Source organism: Mastigoproctus giganteus, chromosome 7 (genome assembly GCF_048544385.1).
Source record: "Mastigoproctus giganteus isolate SK-2022 chromosome 7, ASM4854438v1, whole genome shotgun sequence".
NCBI classification, from domain to species: domain Eukaryota; kingdom Metazoa; phylum Arthropoda; class Arachnida; order Uropygi; family Thelyphonidae; genus Mastigoproctus; species Mastigoproctus giganteus.
This window is the reverse complement of record NC_143581.1, coordinates 133114317-133132681: the sequence shown is the minus strand read 5'-3', so window position 1 is coordinate 133132681 and position 18365 is coordinate 133114317. Positions and strand designations below refer to the sequence as shown.

The 18365-nt window shown below is 37.7% G+C and overlaps 1 protein-coding gene across 3 annotated transcripts in view; it reads right to left on the bottom strand.

Annotated features, from left to right (window-relative positions):
• Window positions 1-18365, bottom strand: part of LOC150083209 (cilia- and flagella-associated protein 52) — a 494791-nt gene that overhangs the window by 440776 nt on the left and 35650 nt on the right. The gene's annotated exons all lie outside the window — the stretch shown is intronic.

The window sequence follows — 18365 nt, the reverse complement described above, 5'->3', positions numbered from 1 at the left end:
TGAATAGCATTAAATTTACAGAATATCACAAATTTCGAAGTGCATTACATCCAAATGTCACATGTCACTGTTAATAAAGGTGCCGGTAAGCTGTACCGTTGCGTACCATTCCAAAAAAAGCACTGACCATTGTTCCCTACATATTTTTCATATATTACATTTATAGTCAAGGATATGGAACATAATAATGTGATAATTCTACATTGGTTGGATGCTTGGCAGCATAGTCTGCACATTCATTTGCTGGTATCCAGCAGATGACACTCGCTGGAGTTTCTGAATATGCATAAATTTGGATTTTATAAACTTTATTAAAGGATGTGTATGAGAAGAGATATTCTGTAAAGCTATAAGCACACTCTGGGAATCTGTATCATGCTTTTTTTGGGTGGACCAATGGAGAATATGTTCTAGTGCAAGCCTGATGGTGCATAATTCAGCTGAATAGCATTCGGGGGGGGGTGATACGGAAAAGGTTTTATGAGGAAAGATGGCTGTGGCACCCACTCCATTATCAGACTTTGACCCATCAGTATGTATTTTTGTAAAATGCAAATAATTTTGGGTGTGGGCAATATGGAGGTGCTGTATGTTGACATTTGCAAGACTTTCTACTTTTTTCTTTTATGTTGACTTTCCCCAGTTTAGGAAATAACTGCCACACAATGGTTTAATAAAGGACCATGGGGGATCCAGGCTGTTTGGATCTTGGAGAACTTTATCAAGATGTATATTCAACGTTTCTGGCAATGCCCGCAAACTGATAGCAGTAGGCTGAACTGCCCTGGGTTTATTTCTATACTACATTGGGAATTGAGATCATTAAGTATCAGCCTAATGGGGTGATTGGGTAGACTGAATTTTAGTTGTGTAATTGAGAAGTAACATCTTTCTCCTGAGGTTTAGAGGAAGTTCATGGGCATCAACGTAAAGACTTTGAACTGGCAAAGTTCTATAAGCATCTATAGCAATCCTCAGGAAAGAATGTTGAAAAGAGCCAAGCCGTGCTAGCATGCTCTCCCTAGCAGAATCATACACTGGGGCACCGTAATCAAGGCAAGATCTGATTGGGGCTCTATACAGAGGGAGAAATGTGTACTGATCTGCACCCCATGATGTTGATGAAATAACTCTGAGTATGTTCATTTTTTTCTGCCACGACGTCTGTAGATATTTAACATATTCCATGAAGTTCAATTTTCCATCAAAAATCAGACCAGGGAGACGAATGCTGTTCGCAAATGGGATAGATGATTTGTTAAGTGTAGCTCTGGATCTGGATGCATTTTCCATTTGTTACAAAAGTGAACTACTTTAGATTTCTGACAAGATAGTCAATACCCATTCTGTGCCATTCATGGCTGAATACTATTAATTGAAATTTGGAGCTGATGCTCAATGAAGGTCATGTTCTGCGAACTGCAAGAAACAGTCAGATCGTCAACATAGAGTTATGAATTCACACTGATGGGAATATTTTTAGTCGTGATTTATTCTTATTGCGAATAAGGTGGTACTGAAAACAGAGCCCTGTGGAACTCCTTCTTCTTGTATGTTGTTGTTATTTGGTTTTTAGGAGCATTAGCAACTAAGGCCATATTGCTCCGGGGATATGCAGTGGTCATTCCCTGACCTTTCCGCATCCTCCGTATTTGGTGGCTCACAGGCTCGAACCCTGTTCTAATCAAGAAGCATGTGCTACGCACTGTTGCTCCTGCCCACCTGGCTATGGAGGCGCCTTCTTCTTGTATATATGTTTGAGAGAGGACATCGCTATCGAACTTGAAAAGATTATGCTGAAGAAAGTTCTGTATGAAATATAGTAAGTGGCCTCTCAGGTCAAAGGAATGGAGATCTCTCACAGGATACCAAAACACCACGTGGTGTCAAAAGCTTTCTGTATGTCAAGGCATACCATGACGAGATGCTAATTTCTGATGAAAGAATTCCTGATGTTTGTTTTTGCTTTGACCATGAGATCCAGGGCTGATCTATTCTTTCTGAAACCAAATTGATTATCCGAAATTAGATTTTTAGTGTCAAGAACCCAAGTGAGTCAACGGTGAATTATTTTTTCTATAGTTTACTTAAGAAGCTGGTGAAAGAAATGGGTCTATAGTTTTCAGGAATAGAGTGATCTTTCCCTGGTTCGGGAATTGCCAATATATAGGAGTAATGCCAGGAACTGGGGAAAGAATGTTCAAGGAAGATGCGATTCAAAAAAACTCAGCAATGAAGAGACTGATTTATTATCTAAGTGTTGGAGCATTATGCAGCACTGTTTTTTTGAAGTAGATATGGCATCTTGAAGTTCAAGCAACGTAAGTGATTGATTATAGGGTAAAGATGATGTAAGTCTGATGAAATTTTTCGGCTGTTACTTCTTCTGGAATGATGGGTCATACGCTGTTGAGGAAGACAACTGAGAGAATACAGTCCCTAGGGCATTCGCAATCTCTTCAGGAGTAGAAAGCTCCTGCCCATTCCAGTTCAGCAGTGGGAAGGATAATGTAGGGAATTTGCCATTTAACTATTTTATTTTTCTCCATATTATTCTTGTATTAGTATTTTTATTAATTCAGCTTGCATATCGAATCCAAGAATCTCTTTTAGCTTTTTTCCTAATTTGATGGGCCTTGGCTCTAAGCCTCTTGTAGTTTATGAGATTGATGATGGTAGAATGTTTACAAACAAATTCCACACTTGGTTTTTTTTTATTTTTTGCACCCTTACATTCTTCGTTCCACCAATAATTAATAGTTCTATGGATCATTGACTGCGATTGTGGAATCGCAGTAGATGCAGCTGCCAGTATTTGTTTTGTAATGTGATCAGTAACTGTGTAAACAGGACAGGACAGGTTTCAATAATCTGATCATCAAAGGACATATGGGAAGTGTATTTTGCCCAATCTGCTTTAGAAAATTTTCATTTTATGTGGTTTTCTGATATTATGGACTGTGATGTTTGAATTTTACATATTAAAGGGAAGTGATCACTGTTAAGTGGATCTTCAGGACCATCCACTCAATACTAGGAAAGAGAGAGATGGAAGAGAGATCTATTGTGGAGGTTGTTCCTGTAGAGAGAGAGAGAGAGAGAGATGGATATAGGTTGGCGAGCCAGTATTCAGTATAGTTAGGTTCTGTCTATCAACGAACATATCAATGAGTTGTCCTCGTCCATCTGCAATGGGAGAACCCCACAATGGATGGTGTCCATTGAAGTTGCCCAATAAACAGATTGGGGTTGGCAACTGCAGAATAAGATCAAGTTCATGAATGGTATAGGAGTTGACTGGGTGGTAGTAGATAGAGACAAGTGTCACAGTAATACCAATCAAATGTTGCAACAGCTTCAATGGAAGTTTGTAATGGAATGTGTCTGTAGGGCACTTGTGAATCTAGGAGTATGGCTCCATGAGCATTACTTGTATCAGATCTGTCTTTCCAAAAAAGTTAAAAAAAAATTTTTAACTGAGAGAGATACATGCGGTGTTAACTTTGTCGCTTGCCTGCAGGATGATAACGACTGATTAACTCGTGGATATCATAAATGTTACTGTGAATTCCTCTACAGTTCTATTGTATGATATGATGCATTATTTGTTACATGAGGATGATTCTGACTCTTTTATTCCCATGCTGGTTATGGCAATCAAAGCTTCACTTTCTCTCTTCTTGGAAAGATTAGGCATCCAGTGTCCATGTCATCATCTGCGTGAAGGTCTAGGATAGGTTCATTTGGGTGGGTATTATTGTCGGTATCCATGTTTACTAATGTGACATTGTTTGTCTTCCTATTTGGAGCTGAGTCAGTTTTCAATTTTGTATTATCTTATGGTCTATGTGGGAGTGTTGTTGGCTCTGTCTACTAGCTTTTGCTCCTTAGGAGTCGGTTTCATCAATGTCAGCATAGATCGGGCCCAATCTGCAATCAATATGGTTGGGGGCACTGAGACTTCAGTTTGTGTTGCCATTGACCAATATTTTTGCATTGCTGCTGCATGTGTCTTCTTGGGTGCATTGAGCATAATTTGCTATTTTGTCTCATGGTAACTTTTCGTTCTACTCTATACTTCTGGATTTTTTTCAGTTTTCCAGTGATCATATGATTTGGAGAAAGCTGGATGCGTGCCTTTGCAATTCGGACAGTGCGGTGTTTTAGCATCACAGTCTGTTTGCGAATGTTCTTTTGACCCACAGTTTGGACAGACTGGATCTCCTCGGATGGGAATAAGATTCCGTCTTTCCTAATTGTGATGCATTTGGCTTGAATCATTTTTTGATGTTTCAGTTCCTAGACCAGTTCAGCTTCTGTTACATTCATCAGATCCATTCTGCAATTATTCCCTTAGAGGTATTTAATATTGCATGTGGGGTGGCTTGCATGGGTAGTCCTCCAAATGTTGTTAGATTCATCAGAGTCTCAAAATGTTTACGACCCACTGTTTCAACTAATAGGTCTCCAGATCTGAGGCTTCTCACGATTTCGGGAGAGCCTGCCACATTTTCTAAGCATTTTTGTATGAGAAATGGTGATAAAGTACTCATAAATTTGTCTAAGAGAGAATGTAAGATAAGGAATGATGGGCATTCCTGTTGTTCTGGGTCATTACGCAGTCTTTTTAACTTTGTTATGTCAGTGTCATGATCAGCATTGCTGACATTACTAGATGAGCACCTAGGCTGCCCAAGCACTTTCCCTCCCAGGTTTCTGGCCCCACCATTAGGAGAGACAGGAGCAGTGCCGCAAGGAGGCCAAGCGGTTAGAAAAGTTAGTTAGTTAGTAAATAAAGAAATATATGTAATAAAAAAAAATAGTGAATTTCCTTTCTCTGTTCTTACTTGCAATTTTCCAAGTGTAGAACTGATTTATAAATGAACTGCTGATAGAGAGTGATATAACTTAAAATGAACTTTTATCTCTGTGAAGGATCACTATATAATTCGCACTTTGAACGCTTGACCTCAAATTCACTTGGCACCCGGGGCCAGTAGATTGGGAGTGAGGTGATCAAAAGGTTACCCAAATTACTCCCCTATCCATGACAGCCATATAGAAAAAGTGTCTCTCTAAAGGTACATCTGCAAAAATTTGGTGCTGAAAATTATGCATGAAGACCATAAAAAATTAGACTGTCTTACTGACTGAATGCCCCTCTTCCAGTACTCAGAAATATATCTGGGAGACGGCCTAATGTATAACCAAAACTCTCATGGTTCAAGACACTCAGACTCAAGATAGGCCCTAATCAATATGGCTTCAGTCATGAACAGGATAGACTGCATAAGAGGATGTCTTTATAGGATCTTAGAACTCATCCACAAAAAATATGCGCCCATTTTTGTTTGCTTCAAAGTTGCGACCAGTTGTGGTGGGGCAACAACCTAACATCTGTGGGAGAAGCACTCCTTAAAAGAAAGCTAAAACTATTAAGGAATTTTTCACTAAATGCAGGACTATTTTAAAAAGATATAGAAATGAAAAACTACTTTCACTAGTTGTCTTGGGGCTGTGATCTGGGAACTGATAGCCTGTGGTAATTGCCCCCCCCCCCAACTTTGGGAATCTAGTTCATGAATGGCTCAATAAAAACTGCAAATACAAGCATGGTTTCACATACAGATAATTGGATGCTACTTGCTACTGGAAATTCCAGAAGAGAACCAGGAAATATCTCAAAGTTTTAAAAGAATGTGATATATGATATACAACACGTAATTTAAGAATCCCTCAGCCCTCTTCCAGCAAAGCCAAAAACGTGTTAGGGAAAATTAAACATTCAAAAAAGTATAAAGATTACTCCATAGTAATAGTACTGACTATATAGTGCAAGAAAGCCACAGGCTTTTGCTGCACTTGAAAAAAAAAAAAAAAAAAAAAAAACCAAGCTTATTATGGCAGGATTAAGAAATTAATCCCACCATAATAAGCCTTCTTTTTTCAAAAACTTCTTTTGCAAAGATCTTAAAAATTCTATAGGAGCGTAAATACAAATACCCAACCAAGTATATAAGAAAACATAAATAGCATGCTTCCCTTCTCACACTGGTACGTATCCACTAGACCAGAGGTTGGTAACCTTTTTAAATGGCAGGCCAAATAAAATGCTTGTGAGGTACACTCGGGCCGAATTTTTTTTTAGTTTTCCACGATTTTTGGATTATTTTTAAAATTATTAAAATGATGTAAAATGAAAAAAATTGTCATAAACAGTTTCATGTTATTTATTGTAATATTCTTACATACTCATACATACAATTAATTTTATTAATAGGAAAAACAAAATACAAATTCAAGATAAAATACAATTATAGTAACAAAATACGAATACAATTCCTGTAAAAATTTCAATATTTTATTTTTATAATATTTAATGAGAGATTTGATACTGTTTATTTTTTATCAGTAAATCAATATTTGTAGTAGCAATATGCACAGAAAAATTTCTAAATTTACATAAGAAATTTGAGGCTTGTACTTGGATTTTATAAATGTCATTTTTGAAAAACAATTTGTTCACATCTGTATGTGCTTCCAAATAATGACAGAATTTTCTTTGCATTATCTATCACCTGTGGAAATTCTTCTTGGTTCAATTTTTTTTTTTTTTTTTAAATTTGTGTTGCACAATGTATTTTGCAACACAATTGCAAAAATTTAATTTTCTTCAATGGGCCATTTATTATACATATATTTTGAAAACAACTGCAGGGCTGGACCAATCACATTCGTAGGCTGGAAGTTGCCCACCATTGCAGTAGACCTTTGAATTTATTGGAAGTCAGCCTAAGAATTTATTGGAAGTCGGCTAAGGGAAAACTTCCTATACTCTAATCTAAACCTCAAGCCCTGTAATTTAAATTTATGACCCTAGTTCTTAAATTGTTTAGAACAGTGAGAATTACACCTTCATTCATTTTACTAAACCTTCTCAGAGCCTTAAAAACTTCAATCAGATCACCTCTGAGGTGTCTGGTTGCCAAGCTCTGTAGCCCATATAATCAGAATCTTTTCCCATACAGTCATCCTTCTGCTGATCTCACCATTTCAGTTATCCATCTTTGGACCCTTTCAAGAAGCTCAATGTCTTTTTTGTCAGAGGAGGTTTCCATACTTGAACACAGTATTCCAAATGTGGTCTTACAATTGCCTTATACAGTCAGATTATGACCTACCTATCTTTACATGATAGGGTTCGATAAATCAATGATAGGACACCACAGGCTTCCTGGCTGCTGATTTACACTGTTCAGAAAACTTCATATCTGCTCATATTGTAACTCCCAGATACCTTTCCTCCTCCACTATTTTTAATTCAACCTCACCAAGTGTATAATTTATTTGTGGATTGCCCACCAAGTGTATAATGTATTTGTGCATTGCCCACCAAGTGTATAATTTATTTGTGGATTGCTGCTCCACAAGTATAACACCTTGCATTTAGCACCATTAAATCATAGTTGCCATTTTTCTGACCATCTTTTAAGTCTGTTCGAGTCATCCTGAAGGAGTGCTGCTTAGCACTAATCATTAACAACTGTGCCAATCTTTACATCATCTGCAAATTTTGATATCAAGCCTCCTATCCCTTCGTCGATATCATTTATGAAAATGAGAAACAACAGTGGTCCTAGAACCAATACTTGGGGATCCCACTCCTGATGTTACACCAATCTGAATAATATCCATTAATCACAACCCTCTGCCTTCTGCCCTGCAGCCATCCATCTTAGAATTAATCCCACCAGTAATCCCAACCTGTTCAAGCTTATACAGTAACCTCTCATGAGGGACCAAGTCAAATGCTATGCTATGCTAAAATAAAAATAAACTATGTCGAAATTATTCCCTAAATCCAGCTCATGAGTACTTGTGTCAAAATAGCCTACTAAGTTAGTTAAGCATGATTTACCCTAAACAAAGCCATGTTATGTGTCCATCAGAATGCCATATCTATCTAAATGTCCCTGGATTACACTCTTAACCACTGCCTCTAAGATTTTTCCTACAACTGAAGTCATACTAACTGGTCTGTAGTTATAAACTTCACTCTTAGAACAGCTTTTATATATTGCCGATACATTGGAACTTCTCCAATCCAAAGGAATCTCCACTGAGTCCAAAGGTGCCCTCATATTTAACCTCAATGGTTCAATACACTCCCTCGTGCTAACTCTCAAAACTACAAGATATGTGCCATCAACTCAGGGAGCCTTACTTGCCTTTATGCTCAAAAGGTTTTCTAATAAACAATCATCTGTAAGTAAGACATCTCTAATTTCATATGGCACCGCCTCACTCACACAGTCTCTTCTCAGCATGAAGGGTCATTCATCAGTAAAGACAGATGCAAAATACCCATTCAATCCATCCACAACATCAGATGGGTTGTCTAAGGACTTTCCCCACACTCACTGCACAAGGGTCCAATCTGATTCGATTTTTTCTCTCTTGTATTTATTCATATACACGAAAAATTCCTCGTCCCCATTCTTTGCTCTCTTAATCAATGCTTTCTCCTATGCAGCCTTAGCCTCCCTGACCTTATTTGTGGTACTATTACAGATCAACTTGTACCTGTTGCCCTATTATATCAGCATTAGTTGTCATAACCAGGAGTTCAAATTCAACAATTTTATTGACAACACTCCTGACATTATTGTAGACACAGCTGAGAGTAAGTAATGTTCTATAGTTTACTACCCTGACAACCCTTGAAGTTATTTAGGTTTGTATCCCATGCTATATCTTCCCTCTCATTTGAAACATTGTTAGTCTCAGAACATCTTAACAACATTGGCTGTTGGGTAAACAAACAAGAATTCATGAGGTGAGTGCAAACGTTACTTTGATCCATATCATCAGATAAACGCGGATCTAAATTACCCTTCTCCCCACTCAATTAGTAGTTTTCCTGAACCCTTAGGGTGTCCTCAGTGATAATACTGAAAAAAATCCCTGCACCACCTTCGTTCAAATGTATACCATCTCTACAAAACAGATTCCTTCTATCTACAAATGCAAGCCAAGCTGATAAAAATTTCCCTCCAAGAGCCTTGCAGATTCCCTCAAGTCTTGAGTTAATCCACAAAGCTCTCAGCATGTAATCCCTCCTATCATGTTTAGGCAGAAATGCAGACATTTGCAGCATTTTTCAGCTTAGTCCTATATTTCTCCAAGAGATGGCCAAGGAGTGTACACTTAATATCATTAGTCCTCACATAAATAATAATACCCTCTTTAACTCCCTTAAAATCTGATAATCTGTTGGTAATATCATCAATTGTAGTTCTTGGCAAACACACTCTGGTTCTGGACCACCTAACTTTATTACAAAAAATGTTACCCATTTCCCTGACAGAGTCACCCAACTAAACTAGATCACCTTTGACCAGAGCAGTGTGCACTTGACTATTTTTTTCTGGGTCCCGAAATGGGGGTGCATCACTTGGCAGGTCAAGAACTAAGCTACTTGACTCCCTGACGAGCTCTCAGTTACATTTGTTTCTGATGCAAGCACTCATTTTTTCGGTGACTCAAATTCTTCTTGTTTTTTTTTTTTTTTTTTTTGTTAGTTGTTGGCGCATCAGCTTCTGTGGCCATAATACACCTCCCAAGGTTTTTTCACTACTCTGATCCAAGCCCGAGGCGGGATTCGAACCTGCGACCTTTGGGTTGCCAGGCAGGCACTTTACCCACCCAGCTAGCCAAGTCGGCTAATTCTTCTCATAACGCACCAAGTTGTAATTTGAAATCAGTACACTCCTTACATCAGTTTCAAAAAAAAGAATCGCCAGATGAGCTAGGTCTGCCTACTAGACCAGCCTTAAAATACATGCCACAGGCTGCACAAAAGATGAAGTCACAACTCACACAAGAAATGCTCACAGGAATTTACGTTTGAGTCACAATATTCCTGGATGTTGTATTGTAAGTGGATCTTGTAACAACCATAATTTACGTAAAATTTGAACTTTACAAAAGTTACAAAATTAAAATTTACAATATATTACAGAATTTATGCTAACAAAATATTGCAGAAATTAAACTGTTGAAAAAAATTAAATCAATAAAGAATTTAAATTTAAACTACTGAATGAAAGTTACGAAATTTCATCAAAATCAATAACAAAGGCTATCTAAATATTAAGCTGTAGCTTTCCAAATACTTTACAAATTTATACTTACAATACGGATAGAGTACTTCCAATACAATACTTTTAACCACTAGTGAAATTAAATTTAAGCCATCCAACAAAAGTTACGAAGTTTCCACCAAAATATTGATAGCAAAAACTATCTGCATAGCTGTAGCTTTCCAAATAATTAACTAAATACAAAAATGAACTAACTTACATGACTATAGGAATTCAAACTATATATTAACTCCAGTTTATCATATTAAAATTTAAAAAAAAACCTCATAATTATTTCGAAAACTAACCTGCAATTAAGAGTTTTGGAAATATGCAGCCACACGCTGTATACTCAATCCCAAAATCCCAATACTGACTCTAAATTAATTAGAGTTATTTTGAATCATAAACTACTCTTCAGTCCCCATTTAGCTCATTTAATGGATAAAGTCAGCTCCATTTAATGGATTACAGGTATGACAGTCAGAATCGTGCTACTGCTTGTTGACAACTTTTTTTATCCCATTTTCTTATACAGCTGACTGGTTACTCCAACTTGTCCATGTTTGTTGCCTGAGTGGCTCTGTAATAGCAGCTGACTGGTACTACAGAGCCATTCAGGCAATAAACATGGACAAGCTGGACTACATACAAAAGCACATACTGTTTTTTACAACGTATGCCCAGCAGACTGTCTTCACACTTCAGTGCTTGCTAGTAAGCTTCTCTGGATGTTATGGTTTTTCCTTCACAGGCTTGGTTTCCATTTTTGAAGTCCCTGCTCAGATTCTTGGCATTCAGTTGAAATCAGCCACCAATAATATCAAAAAAGGAAAAAGAGTAATAAATGCACTAATGGACACTTGCAAACCTAACAGAAAAATGCGAGTAAAGTCGCCATAACAAAAAAGATTTATTCAAAATGTAAACCACAATGCACTCCCAATGTAAACCACAAAATCAGGAAGTGGTCCAAACTCATATTTATATAACATTCCTATTGATGGGTCTTGGCTGGCTCTTTCAAAGCAACAATGGTAGTCCTAACCATTGGTGACACAAACCTACCACTGCAAGGAAACTGAATCCTGGTCTCATGCTCCCTGCAACAGACACACACTGCTTGTTAATAAAAATGTAAAAAAAAAAAAAATAAATAAAATAACAAAAATGCAAAAAACACACATACACAACACTGGTGGTAACTGTGACAATCAAAATAATGCTAGTCCCACTTTTCCTACCATAGCTAACCAATACAAATATCTTTCCTCATTCTAAATTCCTCTCATGTCTTTCCTCATGCCCCAGTGGAATTCTCTGCTCTCTTAATGCCAACTGTTGCTTGGTTCACTGACTTCCATGACTGAAACCCCCTAATTTTAACTCATTCCCATGCAACTAACAGGATCTTCTCTGGTAAATGCCCTTATACTGGTCCCCATCTAAAGGAAAATTCCTTGTGGTGGTGGTGGGCATCCACTATTCTAGCCTTCCCCTTCTGTCTGAACTTTTGCCCCACCACTACCAATCTGTCGGTTTTCAAACTTTTTGCAGACAGCCCTAAGCTGCTCATGTGAGACCACCCCTGCTCCCACATGAGCAGGAATTTAGGTGGGAGTGTTGTGTATGCAGCCTGGTGCTCTAAACTCTGGCCTGAGTTGGTTGCAGCTTTCTGGAATGTGTAACAGCCCTAATGGTATAGCTGAGCTTTAGTAAGCAATCCAAAATACAGATACAACTCTCAGCACATGAGTGAGGAGTATTGCACTGCTTATACCTGCATAAAAAAAGACTATTAAACAGGCCCTGCAATGGTATCAAACAGCATTCACATTTATCTGTAATTTTTATTCAAATTTTATTTAAAATAGATTTCAAATTAAATCCCTCTATTTTCTAAGCATTTTCATAGAGGTTGCCAATCAGCTTCAGTTGTCCAAAGTAAAGAAAGAAATTATAAAAATTAAGAAAATGTTTAAATTTTTAAAATTATAATAAAAAATGCAGGTTTTAATATCAATGATTTTTTAAGTGTATTATAGTGTACAAGCTCAAATTTGACATTCTGATGAGATTATATGAGGCTTGAAGAATAGGGTTCGGGTCCCTCTCTTTTAATACTTTGAGAGCATGATTTCACAGGAAATAGCTATAGCTAGTGACTCTCTTGTAAGGAAAACGGGGAAATATATTATTCAAAAAAAGAACAGGAGAAATAGGATCAGGGTCCCTGATCCGTCAGGGACTAAAGTTGATATGTTTAGAACAGCTATCATCTTTTCGGGGCACAAAAGGTGTTATTATTGTACATTGGTACTAATGCCATTAAGAGTAAGAGACCTGAGTATTTAATTAACAAGTAGAGAGCAATTTTGGGAAAAGTTGCAAGCTGGGATTAAAATTGAAGGCAGCATCTGCAATTCTGCCAAAACACAACAGAATGGAGTACATGATGAGAGCCTCGGCAATCAAATTGGCCCTGGAGAGACTGTGCAAGATTCTCCAGACGTGAGGTAGAATTTTTCTCAGCACAGTGTTATGCTCATTAACAGGAGAGATTTTTTTATACAGCTATGGGATACATCTAAATGCAAGGGGTGCAAGAATATTTGCTGATGGTATCAAAGCAATGTTAGGTTGGTGGGAATACTGCTAGCCCAGAGAAACAGATTAACAGTAGCCACAGGCAGAGGTAAAGGTGATTGTTGCTCTTCTTCTTCTATTGGAACATGCAAAAACGTGGAAAGCAAGGCACAGAGGATTTCAAGACCTACTGGGGATCCTTACGCAAATACAGTCGAACCTCTCTTTAACGAACTTCCATACAGCAAATTTTGCTATTTAGCAAATTTTTTTGATTTCCCCTACGTCATTACATTGAAAATGGTTTCCATATAATGAACTAATTTCAAGAGACTTGGGTAAGCATTGTTTGCATCTCTGACCTTAAGGCAATAGAGCCAATGCTGTAGAAAGCACAAATTAACAGCTAAAACATTCCACAATTTAGTGGTGCCCGTAAAACCTATACAGCCACCTCTACACAAGTCGTGCTGGTCAACTGCTATCTATGTGTCCACAGCCGTTGACAAATATTAAGGCATATTCCCGACATGGACATTGGCTCTGGTCAACTTATCTTCTACCATAAACACCCCATTAGAGTATTAAGAGAAAGTGATTTTCCTTTATCTTTATCCCTGAAATTCATCTGTTGTTCTGCAGAAATGAGAAGCCTTAGAAGTCTAAGAGAAAATCCTTCAGTGTAGTGAAAAAAGTGGAAGTGCTTAACAGTGTAGATCGGGGCATTAAAAAAAAAAATCACTTTAAAATTTGGTATCCCTCAAAGTGTGTCAACCATTCTGAAAAACCATGTTTTGATTCTCAAACTGGGTGAGGAAATGGGACCCAGTCAGAAGCGTGTAAAATTATGCCTGAAGATGTAGATAAAGCCGTTTTTCAGTGAGTGAAGTTGATTGAAGACCAAAACATGTCAATATCAAGGCCATTAATAAAAGAAAAGGCTATAGAGTACACATCTTTTCTGGGGCATAAAACTTTCCAAGCCAGCTCTGGTTGGCTGGACAAATTTAAAAAGTGCTATGGCTTACTCGAAAAACTTATTTTTGGTGAAAGTGGAGTTGTAATCGAAGAAACAGTTTTGAAAAAAATTATGGAGGACTATTAGCCCAAAGACATATTCAACGTTAATGAAACAGGACTATTTTTTAAATGTTTGCCGAACAACACACTGACTTTTAAAGGTGATAAATGTGGTAAAAACAGTAAGGAGAGAATTACAGTCTTGGTTGGTGCAAATAAGGCTGGTAATGAAAAACTGAAGCTTTGGGTAACAGGTAAAAGTAAACAACCCAAATATTTCAATGAAGTAAAGTCGTTAGAGTTGAACTACAACAAAAAATTTGGATGACAAGTAAAATTTTTAATAGTGGATTTTAAATTTTGATAGAAAGATGAAAGAAAACAGAAAAATTTCATTGATTATTGACAACTGCCCTGCCCACAACTCGATAATTTCTAAACTTACTAGTGTGAAGCTTGTTTTCTTCCTTCCGAATATCTCATCTAAACTGCAGCCAATGGACCAAGGCATTATCAAGAATTTGAAAATGCACTACCAAAGGCACATACAGAAAAAAATTATACTGAGAATAGAAACCAACCAACCTGTAACAGGTTGGTTGGTTTCTGTTACAGATTTACGGATGCACATACCAGAGTTGGTGAAAGTGTGGAGTCAAGATGTGATGGAAACAACGATTAAGGTTCTAGCTGGTCTGCTAATTCTTTGTTTATATCCTAATTCATTTTTTTTTCTTTTACTTTTTTTTGCTTTTCAGTATACATGACAGGGGCGCGTTCTGAAAAAGTAGGTTTGGTAAAACAGAAATTAACAGCAATGAGAGGGATGAACTATTACAAGATATTGAGCCCAGGAAGAACTACAAGCGAGAGGTTTGATCAATGGAGAAATTGTTCTTGACGACTTTTTAGGAGTTGATACTGATGTCATGTTAGCTGAATATCCAAGTGACTCCAACATTTTGGAGAGTATTCAAAGAATTAGGTGACAAAACAACAATGAGTTGGATGAAAATGAGGGCAATAATTAACTTTCAAAAAACATGAAATGCTAGCAGAACTTGAAACTTTGCATAGAGGCCTTCAGTGGGAAGAAAATATATTTGAGTGTTTAAACAAATGCAAACATTTTTATGAATGATATACAGTAAAATGCAGTGTACAACAAAAAATAACCAAATATATTATGAAATAATTCTTAAAAGTGTGGCGCCCCCGTAGCCAGGTGGGAAGGAGCAGCAGTGCGTAGCACACGCTTCTTGATTAGACCGAGGTTCGAGCCCGTCACCACCAAATATGGAGGATGCGGAAAGGTCAGGGAATGACCACCGCATATCCCGGAGCAATATGGCCTTAGTTGCTAATGCTCCTAAAAACCCAAATAACTAACTAACTTAAAAGTGTACTATACTAATATATTGTGCGCATCATGTAGGTAGTAATTTCTTTTTTTTTTTTTTTTTTTTTATGAAAACCCCAAACACGAGAGGCATTAGAACCTATAGTACTTAGTACCAAGCTTGGGTTGGAGGTTGAGAAGACGAAATAAGATATTTGTTGACATTAGACTTGAACTTCTGTAGACTATAATTTTCCGGAAATACATATGAAGGAAGGCTGTTCCAGAAAACGGCAGTTGAATGAATAAACGGGGAAAATGAAAAGTTGGTTCTGTGAGTTTGAAGTTGGACAGTAAATGGATGTTGGCTGGTGCGGCACGTGTTCAGACTGTTTTGGAAGAGAGAGTAGGAATTATAGAAGCCAATTCAGAAGAACAGTGCCCATGGAAGTATCTGTAGAAAAGGCATGCAGCAGAAACAGTACATTATCAGACAGACAGACAGACAGAGAGAGAGAGAGAGAGAGAGAGAGAGAGAGAGAGACTGTTAGAGATGAGTCATTAATTAACCTAACTGCACTCTTCTGAATGGAATCTAGATGCTTGAGAGAGGTTTTGGAGACACCACCCCAGATATGGAAACAATATTCCACAGTAGGGCGGATTTGTGATTTGTACGGAGTAAACAGCTGTTTTGAAGAAAAGTAACGCTGAGAGCGAAAGAGAAAACCAAGTTTTCTAGATGCAGAGGAAGCAATATTTGTAATGTGCTTGTGTCAAGAGAGATTAGAAGTCAGGGTAATCCCCAAAAGCAATATCATTTTGCCTAGAAATTAGAGTGTCACCAAAGATAAGCACAGGAGCAGAAGAATCCTTTTTGCGAGATATAAAACAAGACTGAGTTTTAGAAGGATTGAAATCAACTAAGTTATCTTTGCCCCACTGGAGAATTACCTGGAGATCGGCATTTAAGGAATTGATAGCAGATATTCGAGAAGTTGAAGCTGATTAAGCAGGGCAAGGTTTCTTGATCTTGAAAGTGGAATGCAGTGTGTGATCATAGGCAAAACTGTGGATAGGATTTCCAGTCAATGGAAGAAGGTCATTAATATACAAGAGAAAAAGAGTGGGGGGAAGAATTGAACCTTGGGGGACACCAGCATTAGTGGAGAAGTTAGAAGACAGAGAGCCATCTACCATCACACTCAGTGAGTGATCAGAGAGAAAACTCTATAACCAATTACAAAAACCAGTAGACAAACCATAAGATGGAAGCTTGTTTAGAAAACCTTTATGCCAAACATGATCAAAAGCCTTTGAGATGTCAAGAGAAACTGCTTGTATTTCACTGAACGTTTCCACTGAATTTGTCCATAAACAGATAACATATGCCAAAATATCACCATAGAAGCCAATTCAGTGGATATTTTGGCAGAATCCATACTGGCGATCATTTGATCAGACGGAATGTTTCTAGGTAGTTTAAGAGTTGGCAGCTAATTATTTCTCCATTACTTTAGAAAGAGTAAAAGTAAATTGCAATGGGATGATAATTGGATGGAGGGATTTGTCACCTTTTTTTAGGAACTGGCTGAATATGAGCAAATTTCCAAGCAGAAGGAAAAACACCTTTGGAATAAGAAAGTGAAAAAAGGTGGCAAAGAACAGGAGTAAATTCAGAAGCACAGGCTTTGAGAACAAGCAGAGAAATACCATCAGGACCTGGAGCTTTCTTAGCAACAAGTTTCATCAAAATCCATCTGACATCCTTTTGACATAAGATCACAGAAGGCATTAAATGGAGTGTGCTATGGAGTGTGTTATGGATTGTGGGAGGTGTTTTACCAAGATCATTAATACACGAGTTGGAAGAAAAATGGGATGCTAGCAGGTCAGCTTTATCCTTGGCTGAGGTGACAACAGAACCATCTTGTTTTGACAGAGGTGGGCGCAGAGATGAGCAAAAGTTGCGGCCAATACCTTTGGCAAGACACCAGAATGCTCGGTTACCATTAGGGCAAGAAGCAAGTTTTCTACTCTTAGCCTGTTCAAAATCTAGTTTGGACTCATTAATAACTGCTTTACAATTGTTGCAAGCTTTGATGTAGGCAGAAAATGAAACTGAATAATTGGAAACAAGCCAATTACGATATGCAGCTTTCTTCTCTTGAACAGCCTTAGCACATTTATTGGAAAACCAAGGTTAATAAAGGGCGAGATTTTAAATTTGGTGTAGAATAAAGGATTCCATTCCTACAAGAATAATTTTACTGACACAATCTGAGCAAACGTTGACATCAAAAGTTTTTAAACAGCACTCCAACTAAGGAAAAGAAATTTCACAGGTCATCCCATTTTGCATTCTTGTAACGCCAAACAACAAGAGGTTGGGAATAGCCATGAGATAAAGGCTCCATTGGAGAAGAGACAATCACCAAGTTGTGATCAGAAGTGCCTAAAGGATCACTCACTTCGACCGTGTACTTAGAAGGGTTCTTTGTGAGAAAAGGATCAAGTGTGTTGGCTGTATGGTTAGGATTGTCCAGTATTCTGGTAAGTAAATGAACAATCTGTGTGAGGTCATTAGTAATTGCAAAAGCCTCAGCATCTTGACCAGCTGGGTCAGTGTGACTAGAAAACGGAAGCCAACTGAAAGGACAGGAGTAGTGGAGGGCATGCTCTTAGTTAAGAAGCACAAAATCAAAGGCAGTGCATCAATGAACATGAGACAATGGCCACCCATGTGCACTAGTTGGGTGGCTAGTCCAATGTTGTCAGTTAAGCACGACATAAGCACATCATCATCATATTTACACCCATTGGAGCGTTCCCTGAGCAAAGGCTCAACAATGCAATTTAGCTATTTACATCGACCTATTTAGCCTTCCGAGCGGCAAGAACTCGTCCTGCTGCAGGGAAGTTTACCATCCCTCCCACATAAGCACAGAGAAAACAAAAATGAGAGGAGTGTGATATCAACCTAATGACTGCGATGAGTATAATGAACAATCATACAGACGTATAGAGTAGGCCAATAAATCAGAATTCCTTATAATGAGGGATTTTACCCTTCCAGATATTGACTGGACCATGTGGGTTTCGCCATTCCCACTTTTATAGATTTATTTAAAGCAAGACTTTTATAAATTTATTGGATAATTGTTTTTATACACCAGCATGTCAGAAAGGCAACAAGAGAAAGTAATACTCTTGATCTGATTATCAATAGTAACCCTTAACACATTAAGAATGTGCATATAAAAGAACCACTATGTGGC